Source organism: Suricata suricatta, chromosome 1 (assembly GCF_006229205.1).
Source record: "Suricata suricatta isolate VVHF042 chromosome 1, meerkat_22Aug2017_6uvM2_HiC, whole genome shotgun sequence".
NCBI classification, from domain to species: Eukaryota; Metazoa; Chordata; class Mammalia; order Carnivora; family Herpestidae; genus Suricata; species Suricata suricatta.
The window spans coordinates 75,062,075-75,074,768 of NC_043700.1; positions in this window are offsets into that span (position 1 = coordinate 75,062,075).

A 12,694-nucleotide genomic window follows, 5' to 3' on the forward strand; every position below is an offset into this window, starting at 1 on the left:
TGTGAGACAGGAAACCATCAAAACCCTCGAGGAGAAAGTAGGAAAAAACCTCCTAGACCTCCACCGCAGCAATTTCCTACTTGACCCATCCCCAAAGGCAAGGGAAATGAAAGCAAAAATGAACTCTTGGGACCTCATCAAGATAAATACCACATCTTAATCCATTCATCTGTTGATAGACAAGTTATTTGCATATTTTGGCTAGTGTGAATAATGCTGCAATGAACATAGGAGTGCAGATATCTCCTCAAGATTCTGCTTTCATTTCTTTTGAGTATATACCCGGAAGTGGGATTATTGGATCATGTGGTATTTCAAGTTTTAATATTTTGAGGAACCTCCAGACTGGTTTCCATAGTGGCTGTACCAATTTGCGTTCCCACCAACAATGCACAAGTGTTCCCTTTTCTCCACATCCTTAATCTCTTGCTTTTTTTTTTTTTAATATTAGCCATTCTAACAGGTATGATTGTGAGGTGGTATCTCATTGTGGATATCTTATTTCTCTGATAATTAGTGATATTAAGCATCTTTTCATGTATATGTTGGCCATTTGTGTGTCTTCTTTGGAAAAGTATCTATTCAGGTCCTCTGCCCATTTTTATAGGACTATATGCTTTTTGGCTATTGAGTTGTATGAGTCCCTTATTTACTTTGGGTAATAACCCCTCAACAGACATATGATTTACATATGGTTTTTTTTTTTTTTTTACCATTCCATAGATTGCCTTTACATTTTGTTGATAATTTCTTTTGCTGTGATAAGTTTTTAAGTTTTATCTAGTGCCACTTTTTTATTTTTGCTTTTGTTGCTTGTATTTTTGCAGTCATATCCAAAAATCATTGCCAAGACCAGTGCCAAGGAAATTTTCCCCAATTTTTTTCTAGGAGTTTTATGGTTTCAGGTGTTATGTTTAAATCTTTAATCCATTTCAAGTTAATCTTTGTGAGTGATGTAAGATAGAGGTTCAATTTCATTCTTTGCATGTGATTAACCAGTTTTCCCAACATCATTTATTAAAGAGAATATCCTTTTGCAATTGAGTATTCTTAGCTCCCTTGCCAAAGAATAGTTGACCATATATGTGAGGATCTACTCTTAAATATTGGTTTATATGTTCATTTTTTTAAACCAGGACCATACTGTTTTAATTATTATAGCTTTGTGATGTACTTTGAAATGAGAAAGCAGGAGGCCACCAGCTTTATTCCTCTTTCTCAGTATTGTTTTAATTATTTGGGATCTTTTGTGGTACCATACAAATTTTACTTTATTATTATTTTTTTATCATACAAATTTTAAAATACTTTGTTCTATTTCTATGAAAAATATAATGGAAATTTTGTACTGAATCTAAAGATGGCTTTGGGGAGTATGGACATTTTAATAATATTAAATCTTCTGATCCATGAATATAAGATATTTTCCTATTTATTTGTATCTTCATTAATTTTTTCATTGGTCCTATACTTTTCAGTGAAAGATCTTTCACCTGCTCAGTTAAATTTATTACTAAGTATTTTATTGTTTTTGATACTATTATGAATGAGATTATTTTCTTTATTTCTTTTAAAATTTTTTTATGTCTTTATTTTATTTTGAGAAAGAGAGACAGAGTGTGAGTGAGGGAGGGACAGAGAGAGAGGGAGACACAGAATCTGAAGCAAGCTCCAGGCTCTGAGCTGTCAGCACAGAACGTGATGAGGGCTCAAATCCACAGACAGTGAGATCATGACCTGAGCTGAAGTGGGATGCCTAACCGACTGAGCCGCCAAGGCACCCCCCTCCTTATTTCTTTTTCAGATATTTAATTTTAAGTGTATTGTAACACAACTGATTTCTATATGTTGATTATGTATCCTGCAACTTAACCGAATTGATTAGCTCTAACATTTTTTTTTTTTTTGGTGGAGTCTTCAGGATTTTCCATATATAAGATCGTATAGTCTACAAACAGATATAAATTTACTTTTTTTTCTTATGGTTTGGGTTTTTATTTCTTTTTCTTGTCTAATTTCTCTGGCTAGGACTTCCAGTACCATATTGATTAGGAGTCATGAGAGTGGACACACTTGTCTTGTTCTTGATCTTAGGGGAAAAGCTTTCAACCTTTCCCTGTTGTGTATGACAGTAGTTGAGGTCTTGTCATATATGGCCTTTATTATGTTGAGGTAATTTTTCTCTATACCCAATTGATCAAGAGTCTTTATCATAAATGGATGTTGAATTTTGGCAAATGCTTTGTCCACATCCATTGAGATGATCATGAGTTTTGTCTCTCATTCTATGCATGTGGTGTATCAGTATTTACTGATTTGCATATTTTGAACCATCCTTGCATCCCAGGAATACATCTCACTTGATTATGCTGTATGATCTTTTTAATGTGGTGTTGAATTTGGTTTTCTAATATTTTGTTGAGAATTTTTGCATCTATATTCATCAGGAATATTGGCTTGTAGTTTTCTTTTCTTGTACTCCTTATCTGACTTTGGTATTCCTGGCCTTATAAAATGAGTTTAGGAATGTTTCCTGCCCTTGAATTGTTTTTTAAGAGTTTGAGAAGGACTGGTGTAAATTCTTTAAATGTTTGGTAGAACATCACTAGTGAAACCATCTGGTCTTAAGTTTTTCTTTGCTGGGGTGTTTTTGATTATTGGTACAATCTCCTTACTTGGTATTGGCCTGTTAAGATTTTCTATTTCTTCATGATTCAGTTTTGGTAGGTTGTATGTTTCTAGGAAGATATCCATTTTTTGGGGTATATTATCCAATATGTGGGTATATAATTGTTTATAGTAGTCTGTTAAGAGTGCCCCCTATTTCTGTGGTATATAAGTTGTAATGTATCCTTTTTCATATCTAATTTTATCTAAGTCTACCAAAATTTACTCTCATTATTATTGTGAGCACACATGGGGAGCTGACCACAGGTGGAGTGTATGTGTGTGTGTGTGTGTGCATGCGCACATGTGTGTGTAAGGTACATGGAGTGCTGGGGGTGCCACTTGGGAAGATCCGAGGGCAAGGGGTCCCTGGGGTTTGTGGGTGAGCTTCTTGATATAATCTGTGACATGGTAAGTAGGATCTGCTTCTCTTTAATGCCCTCAAGAGTCACAGCTATCTCTTTCCCAGTCACTCCCCACCCCCGAGTCATGTAGCTCATAATTTAACTTGGGTATGGTATGCTGTGAGGGAGAAATGGGCCTCATTGGCAGCACCTTGCATCGCTAGGGGAGCCAGGGGTTTACCCACACATTCTCATTTTACTATCCCCCCTCCCCCCATGCAGAAAAATCACTCTCTTGGCCCAACCTGTGCTGCCTTGGGGGGGGGGGTTGTGTTGATAAAGTCAAACTATTCCTCTTATATTTTCCAATGCATCAAAACTTGGATTTTTTTTTTTCTGCAGTGCTCCAAATTGGAACATCTCTGCTGTAAACATGGGCTCCACAAAGATCTCTCAATGGTGAGTCATGGTCTAAGACAGTATTCTCCAGGGCCTCCCAGACCACCGCCAAAAGAAGCTGGAGCTGGTTCATGGTCTACTTCAGGGTCCATAGCTGGAACCAAGGTCTGTCTGTCACTCATGGCATAGGAGTGGGTGTGGGATGTGGCAAGACTCCTCTCTGGTCCCTTGGCTTATGGTGCTAAATATCACAGGTCCCACAAAGGCACTTTTGGTAGCCAAAGACACTGTGTACAGATGCCAAATTGTTGAGGTGGGGGAGATACTCGTGGGATGTCTTATTTGGCCATCTTGCTGATATCAATCCTAATCTGAATAATTATGAAGGGGCTCTGGGGAATAGGGTTGTCCCTAGTTGTTTGGCACCTGGTCCTGGGATGAGTAGGGCAGGGGGAGACTGGCCTTAAATTTGACAGTTGGATAAAGGAGGTGGTTGGGGTACTGCTATGAATTGGTTGTGCTTGCGGGCCAGTTGTTGGTTATTTTAGGAGTTAGCTAACACTGAGAGGGGCAGACCAAACATGTTTGAAGGCAATAGAAGAATAAAAAAGCTATTCTCTTACTTTGTCCAGTTAAGTTTATCCTATTTAGTAAATTCATATGGCATCATTTGGAGTAATGGGTCTGGGTTGGGGGAAGGAAGATTTTTTTTTTTTTAAGAGAGGAGAGAGCATGACTGGGGGAGGGGGCAGAAGGCTAGAGGGAATGTCAAGCAGGTTCTGCGTTGAGCATGGGGCTCGATTCCACAACCTGGTGATCATGACCTGAGCCAAAATCAAGAGTTGGCCACTCAACTAACTAAGCCACCCAGGCATCCTGGGAAGATAGATTTTAATTTTTCCTTTCATACTTTTATAATTATTATCATGTTCATGTATGCCTTTTGTAAATCAACAAGTATCATATCAAGAGGAAAGAAAATCCTCAAAAAGAAGTATAAGGAAGAAAAGTAAAGGTAGAACCCTTACTTTTGGGTTTCTCAAAGCAAAAAAAGACAATAAAAATTGTTGCTGAAGGTATTTGATGAAATTTTACAGTGACTCTTCCACTACTATTTAATTTAACATTGATCAGAATTTCTGGAGGGTGGGAAATAAATTTTTTTTCTTCCTCCTTTCCTTCTATTGTCTGCTGTTTCTCAGCTAGGCAGATTTTCAATGATCTGAGTGCCACTGGAAGTAGATCTATCATAACTACAGTAATAAGGAGGGTTGTCATCTTAACCAGGACATTTGAATGTGAACGTGATCACTACTAATAATTACACTGGGGCAACAAGCATAAACTGAAACGGTCTTGGTCAAATTGGGACATATGTTCACCCCAAACAAAGGTCTTCTTCATTAGACCCCCCTTACTTGAGGGATAAACTTTAAAGTCTTCAGAAAGGTACACAGCCCTATATGGTCTGGACCCAGGCCACCTCTCCCGGCACTCCATGCTCCATTGTAAACTTGGGCAGCATGTAACTGTGTGTACAGCCACCTGGCCCTCTGTACCATCCCCACCTGCAAGCTACACTCAACCTTATGCGTGCTTCTAGGACTTTGTCTGTGCTGCTCTCTACCTGGAATGAGCTCTCTCTCCCAGAGAGGATGCCTATCTCCACTTTAAGATTTAAAACTTTTCCTTCATAAAGGCTTGCATGTCCTCCTCTGTAACCCTATGCTATCACGTGCTTATTTTTATTACCCCTGCCACAGTGTTTATTCTTATCTATGTGGTTCTGTCTCTGCACTAGAGTATGTGCTCTTCCAAGGACCAATAACTGCCTTTGTCTGCTCCTGAAACACTATCAGACACTTAGATGTTGTGTCTGGATGAATGAGTGAATGAGGGAAGAATGCACTTCAGATCCACCTTCTTAAAAACACAGAGTTTTTGGATGGTAGAATAACTTATTCTTAGAAAGTCAGTGTATCCACCTGGAGCATTCTTTTAACTTTTTCTTTTGATCTTAATGATATCATTAATATAAAACATGCTAGTCAGATTAAATAATTATTTTGAGATATTGGGTCTTGGAAGCTTTGTGGTTTGAGACTTGGTTTTGAAGAGCATTTTTTCTCTAATATATCAGTGCTATTTAATGGTTTAATTTTTTTGAAACCCCTTCAGAAAGGGTGACTCAAGGCTAGAGTTGTGATTTTTAGTTGTGTTCTTTTTTCTGACATCTGGCAGTTTGCATTGCAATCTGCTACCCAGAAGCTGAGTTAGCTATGTATAGATATGTGGACACTTCCTGGATTTAGAAGTAGGCTTAGAATTGCTTATGGAAGATGTGAAGACAGGAAAGGAATTATCATAAAAATGATAGAAATAAGTTCTCTAGTTTATACTAAAGGGATATTACCATATTGCCCAGACTTTTTATTTTATCACTCAAAGGGAACTTAGAATTCTTCTGATTTAATAGAATACATAGTCTCCAGAGATGAAAAAAACATAAATATCCATCAGTAAGGTACTACCTGAATAAAAGGTAGCAAATTCATACAGAAGACTATAATGTAGCCATTAAAATTAATAAGCTAGGTGCGCCTGGGTGGCTCAGTTGGTTAAGTGTCTGACTTCGACTCAGGTCATGATCTCACAGTTCATGGGTTCGAGCCCTACATCAGGCTCTGTGCTGACAGCTAGTTCAGAGCCTGGAGCCTGTCTTCAGATTCTGTGTCTCCCTCTCTCTCTGCCTCTCCCTGCTCATGCTGTCTCTCTCTCTCTCTCTCAAAAAGAAAACATTTAAGAAAAGCTAGACCTATAAGAGCTTATATGGATATGGCTATAAAATATATTAAATGGAAAAATATAGGATAATATGTAAAATATGCAACTACTTTTTGTTAAACACATATAAATATGATAAGATAAAAACATTCAGCTGTTCAAATTATTTTTTAACTTTTCATTTTTAGATAACTGTGGGGTCTCATGCAGTGTGGTAAGAAATAATATAGAGAGGCCCCCTTATGCCCTTTGCCCAGTTTTGCCCAAGGGTAACACTTTGTATAACTATATTATAATACTGCAAACATGAAACTGACTTCAATATAATCCATTGACCCTATTGAGATCAAACTATTTTAATTTACTTTTTATTTTTATGAAAATTTTACATATACATGCTAAAAAATTAGTACCAAAGACTTAGTACTCTTAAGGACTAAAAGACTTAGTTTCCAGTTATCTATTGCTGTATAACAAACTACTCTAATATGTGATGGATTAAGCCAATAATAATTTTATTATATTGCAAGATTTTGTAGGTCTGGAATTCAAGCAGGGCTTAGCTGGCTAATTTTTCTGTTCCATGTAGCATTAACTGGGTGTGTTCAGCTAGTGTGTCTGGTCTGGTCTGGTGATTTGAAGACAGCTTCATTCACATGTCTGCTGTTTTTGTGGGGTGGCTAAAAGGTTGGGTTCAGCTGGTTACTTCTCCTTTTTTAAAAACATTTAAAAAATCTTTTTTATTTATTTTTGAGAGACAGAGAGAGACAGTGTGAGCAGGGGTGGGTCAGAGAGGGAGACACAGAATTTGAAGCAGGCTGCAGGCTCTGAGCTCGCTGTCAGCACAGAACCTGACACAGGGCTTGAACCCACGAACCGTGAGATCATGACCTGAACTGAAGCCGGACCCCTAACCAACTAAGCCACACAGGCACTCCTAGTTACTTCTCTTTTAATTCAGTCTAAAGGCCTCTCCATGTGGTCTCTCAAGGGAGATGGTCGGTCTTCTTCCATGTTGGTTCAGGGATTCATGAGACTACAGTAAAAGTTTCTAATCCTCTAAAAAACTAGGACGGGAAATGGCAGAGTGTCAAGTCCACTGGTACATTATTGGTAAGCAGTTATAGGCCAACCCAGATTCCTTCATGGAAAGGGGAAATAGACTCTTCCATGGGAATGCTGTCGAAGAATTTGTGGCCATCTTTAATCCACCATAGCTAATAATGAAAAAAGGAAGCCCCTTGCTTTTGCCTCTCTTGATACCTGTCCCCCATAGCTACCACTTTCAACTTTTAGATTGTTTTTACTGGTATTTAACTTTGTCTCTTTGAACAATGTGCTTACACTGTCATTTCCCTGGATTTAACAATTTTACATATTGTATTTTGGCTTTGTTTCAGGGCAAATGAGGTCTTCTTTCCATCTCTCCTCTTTCTCTTGCTCTCTTACACACACACACACACACGCACACACACACACACCTTCCCTTTTCTATGACTCCAGTGATTACCCCACTAGAGCAAGATTTGGAGAATATTAGACACTCTACTAATTCTCTCTCATTGTCCCCTGCAGACAAGCTTGCTTTCTTAAGCCTTCTGTCCCCCTTCATTGGTTTGGACTGCTTGCTCCAGGCCTGCTGCTGATCTCTTTCATTCTGGGAAGGTTCTTTGCTTCTCTCCTGTGTTGGAGCCTCTGTTTTACTGGATCCTACATTTTCTATTTTTTTGGTTAACCACATATCTTTTTACTTGAGTCGATATCTTCTGTCCTCAAAACTTGGGTTTGTCTTTTCTTTTTGGCATTTTTAGAAGTCATTTGCCTTAGTGGGAACAGGAGGGAAGTAGTAGTGAATGTTTGGACAACCTTTGTCAGCATGGGAAACAATGCTTTCTCTTCCCTGCCATGAGTGGGTGATATGGAAATGTTTCTGAGGAAAAGGAATTGACACTATGAGATCCAAATTTAATGGATAATCTTGGCTCTACCTATGAGCTCTTAACAGCTACTGTGTTAGAAAAAAGAAAAAATAGATTTTTTTTTTGTAGTGACAACAGGAGAGGAGAGACGTAGGTTTAATTGGCAGAGGCTGAGGATGGGAGAAGTACTGTGTTTGAAAGTGTAGAGGTCAGCACAGGGGCTAGGAGAGAAGAGTCACTTCCAGAGAAGTTCAAAATCACACTATTGATGTCCTAGTCTTTACTGGCAATTTCATATTACTGGCCTCAAGTGTCCTGACAGTAAGTCATACAGCCATTGTGGGTAGGAAACAATACCCAGCTAAGCCCCCTTTTCTTGTTTTTACAGCAGATAGAGGAAGCTGCACTCTTGCTCGTACCCTACGTTTGCCTCCAGGACAACTATAAAACCAAAGGAATCCTTGGACACTTAGTGTGGATGTTTGTGAGTTGAACAGAGCATGCTTGAGCATCTCAAACTGGAACATTAGAAGTGGACAGTTAAGCTATACATAACGGAGTAGGGTCAAAATGGAAAGAATCTAAAGTGTGTATTACTATAACTGATTTTATGTTCCTTTGGAGCTACTTAAATTCCTGGTGATTGTAAAAAATTATTATTTGAATTTATTATTAGAAGGTAATTTCACCTATTCTAGTTTATAGTTTGGTTTTTATGAGTGTATATAGTCATATTCAAACAATTTAAAGTTCATAAGCCACACCAGAGTTGTTTCTTTTCTGCAGAGTCTCCCTTCCTTCCCGATATGCCAAGATAGTGTCTGGGTGCAAGGAGCTTATTTATGCTCATAGCTTTGGAAAAAGTTTCCTTGCCCTGGAGATATCATTATGTTTTCCTTTTGATCACCAGTTGAGATATGTATTCACCTCTGCAGTGAGTGACTTCTGTCCTCACTGCATCCACTGCTGAAATGTCCAGTTTTGTGCTTCATTGGCTCTCTGGCCTACCCTGTCTAGCCTATGGCCTTCTGTGTCATCTCACCTTTCTCTATAGTAACCTAATGGTAAGCTCTCTGGCTCTTGACTCTTGGCTGGCTTCCATGACTTTCTCTGGGAGCAAGTAGGAATATCAATATCTTTCCCACACTGCATGGAATATATGGAAGACTTGAGGATAGCTAATATATTCTCCCTAACAATTCATGCTTATTTCTCTGTAGCTGAAGACACCAATGTTGGTTTAGGTCAACAGGTGCTCTGTGAGATAGTCTGTTCATGTGTTCCAAATAGAAACAGGGGTGCACAAGGCTTTTTCTACACAGGGCACAATTTACCAGTCCTAGGCTTGTCTTTCTTCTCTGCCTGATTTCTGTCTCCACATTCAACCCTTCAACTAGCTACATCTTAGGGATATGAGGTGGGAGCACTGAAATCCGAGAGAATGCAGGTAGAATGTTCATAGTCTTCCTTCTTAAGCTTCCTACTGCTCAGTAGAGGAACATACATGTTTCCTAATCGGGTAGAATCTTCTCTCATCATGTTTTCACTGGGGCCTTTTGTTTTAGGTGGTATCTGCCATCCCCTCCCTTTGGGTGAGTAAGCCTTAAATATGGAAGGAGCTTCAGAGAAAAAAAATCTGGATTATGGAAAATAAAAATGTTTTGTGGAGCATTGAAAATTAATCTTCTCATTACCTCTTTTAAACCCACTCTGTAGGTCCAGTCCCATACCTGTTCTGTTGTTGGACCAATCCCATAATTTTTTGGGTTAGTCTTTAATAGTTATAAAGCCCTTTGTTACAATAACAGTATCATAACAATAATAAAAATGTTCAGGCCATTGTGATAATCAAAACCTCATATTATCTAATTGTCATATAGGTTTCATCTCCCAGAAAGACTTTCTTTGACCATCCTATATTAAAAGTAGCCTCAAGGTAGCCTCCTAGCCATTTTTTTTCTATTGTATCACCTTGACTTAATTAATTTACCATATACATATTGACCGTTAACTCTGTGCCATCCAGAATTATTTCTGGCATTGGAGATATTATAAAAAACAAGACAGACCAGGTCCTTTATCTAGTGAGAGAGGGCATACAATAGACAAACTTAAGATAAACCTAGGACTTGCTTAAGTTTGATATGTGTTATGCACAGAATTAAAACAGAAAGGTATATGATATGGTAGAGTGACTGAGTAATTTACATTATGTGGTCAGGAAATGTCCTCTCTGAGGAAGTGACCTTTAAGCAGAAATCAGAACGAAAACCTTTTATTTGTTGCATACAGTGTAATCTGCCGACGCAAGAGCTTGTAAAATTGTACATTTCCCAGCATAATTCCTAGATGAGAGTACTTAAGCATAGCCACAGTGTTCCCTGGAGTACTGGGACAACCTGGTGGAACGCTGTGCGATCCCACGCATGGTCAGAAGTTACACTGTTATTTTTCCTGAACCAATTCATGGTTCAGCAGAATACTAAGTTCCCATGACCCTTTTCCATTTTGATTGAACGAGATTCTGGATGCCAGGTTGATGACAAAAGTGAATGACTGTATCCACTAACCGAGCCCAAGCGGTTGTGCAATTTGTAATACAATTGCCGAGTATCTGCAGATGACGTAGAATCTAAGAAAGAGGGTCAGTGTGGAGGGGGTAATGAACTCAGGCTCCCTTCTGCCTGATAAATTTTGGACCCAGGGTAATTTGGAAATGGAGCACTCAGTGGAGGGGGAGGAGTTGGAAAACAGCCTACCATTTTATAGATTCCTTATGGACACACAGAGGAAGGGAAGGGAAGCATGTTGGACTGCTTTAGAGCTTAATCTGACTGATAGATTTGGAATGGTGAGAAAGACTTTAATGTGGGACAGCTATGAGATTGGGAGATGTTTATAAAATATATAATATCATATATAGATATATGTTATAAAAATAGATTATATATATAATATAAAAGAAAGGCTTTCAGGCATAGTTATGTAGATAGTATGTGTCTCCAGCTTATTGGGAAATTTATTTTCCCTGATAGTTTCTATAAGAAAACATAAACATGTAATGAAATTATTTTGATTTTTCTTTTATTTTCACTTTAAAAATTTTCTTTTCTTTTATTTTCAATTTTGTGGGCTAAGGGATGCTCAGAAAGCTGATAAAACATTATTTCTGAGTATGTCTATGAGAGTGTCTCTGGGATACATTTGCATTTGATTGAGTAAAGAAGATTGCTGTCACCAATGCAGGTGAGCCTCACCCAATCTATTGAGGGCTTGGAAAGAACAAAAAAGAGGAAGGGTGAATTTGTTCTCTCTGCTTGAGCTAAGACCTCTGTCTTCTGCTCTTGGTTATTGGAGCTTCTGGCTCTAAGGTCTTTAGACTCAGCCCAGGACTTATGCAGTTGGCCTCCTGATTCTACAGTCTTTGGACTTGAATTGGATGATACCATTATTGGCTTTCTTCTTTCTCCAGTTTGCAGACCGAAGATTGTGAGACTTTTTGGCTTCTGTAATCATATGAGCAATTTCTGTCATAAATCTCTTATATATTACTGTATATGTATGTTCTTTTTGTTCTGTTTCTCTGGGAGAACCCATTAACTGTTAATCTGAAGAAGACAACACTATTATCACCAAAATCAAAGATAAATTTTCTCTATGTATATACTCTGGTTATAGAGCAAGCAACACATGTTCATTATAGAAAAAAATTTTCCAGGTATGGTTTACACTGGCACCTATAGATATCCTGGAGTATGGATGAGACCACTCTGAGTCTAGCTATAGGCCAGTCTTCTCTGAATCCCTCTAGCTAGGAGCTGACCAAAGTGAAGCATTCATTCATACAGGTGCACTTGGTATCTTTCCAGGATGTTCCCATAAGATACAAATGAAAAATGACATTCTTCTACCTATAAGAAATAGGCTCTGTTCTTGTCTGCAAGCCTAAAACATATATAAAGGACATTCATGAGTAGGAAGATGTACAGTGTAGTCTTGTTTGTGGTAGCAAAGGACTGGATAAGTTAAATGGAAGATATAGGAAATCACATGCCTGAAGAAATAGATGCTATTGATTAGTCAGTGAGGAAGAATCAAACTTCCTTCCTTCCTTCCTTCCTTCCTTCCTTCCTTCCTTCCTTCCTTCCCTCCTTCCTTCCTCTCCTCCTTCCTTTCTCTTTCTCCCTCCTTTCCTCCCTCTCTTCCTTTTCCTTTCACTTGCATATAGTTGGCACTCAAAATTTTTTAGTTTCAAATCTTTCCTTCCTTTAAAGCCTGCCATATCGGATTCCTCTCATCTTCTCTGGGAGCTTGATCCTTTCTTTTTTTCACCCATCCATGATCTCTTCCTTTCACTGGCCTCAATTCTTCCATCTTAATGCTGAGGTTGTTTTTCTCTTAAAAAAAAAAAAGCCTTTCCTTTGACCCTGCTGTTTTCTCAAGCTGCCATCCTAGTTCTCTGGTGTTCTCATTGTTAAACCCAGAAAGAGTGGTTGTGCACTTCCCAATCTCCAGCGGACTAATCTTGTTACCTCTCTCATTCATTTCCAGCTTCATAAATGACTGACACCTTCATTTGTC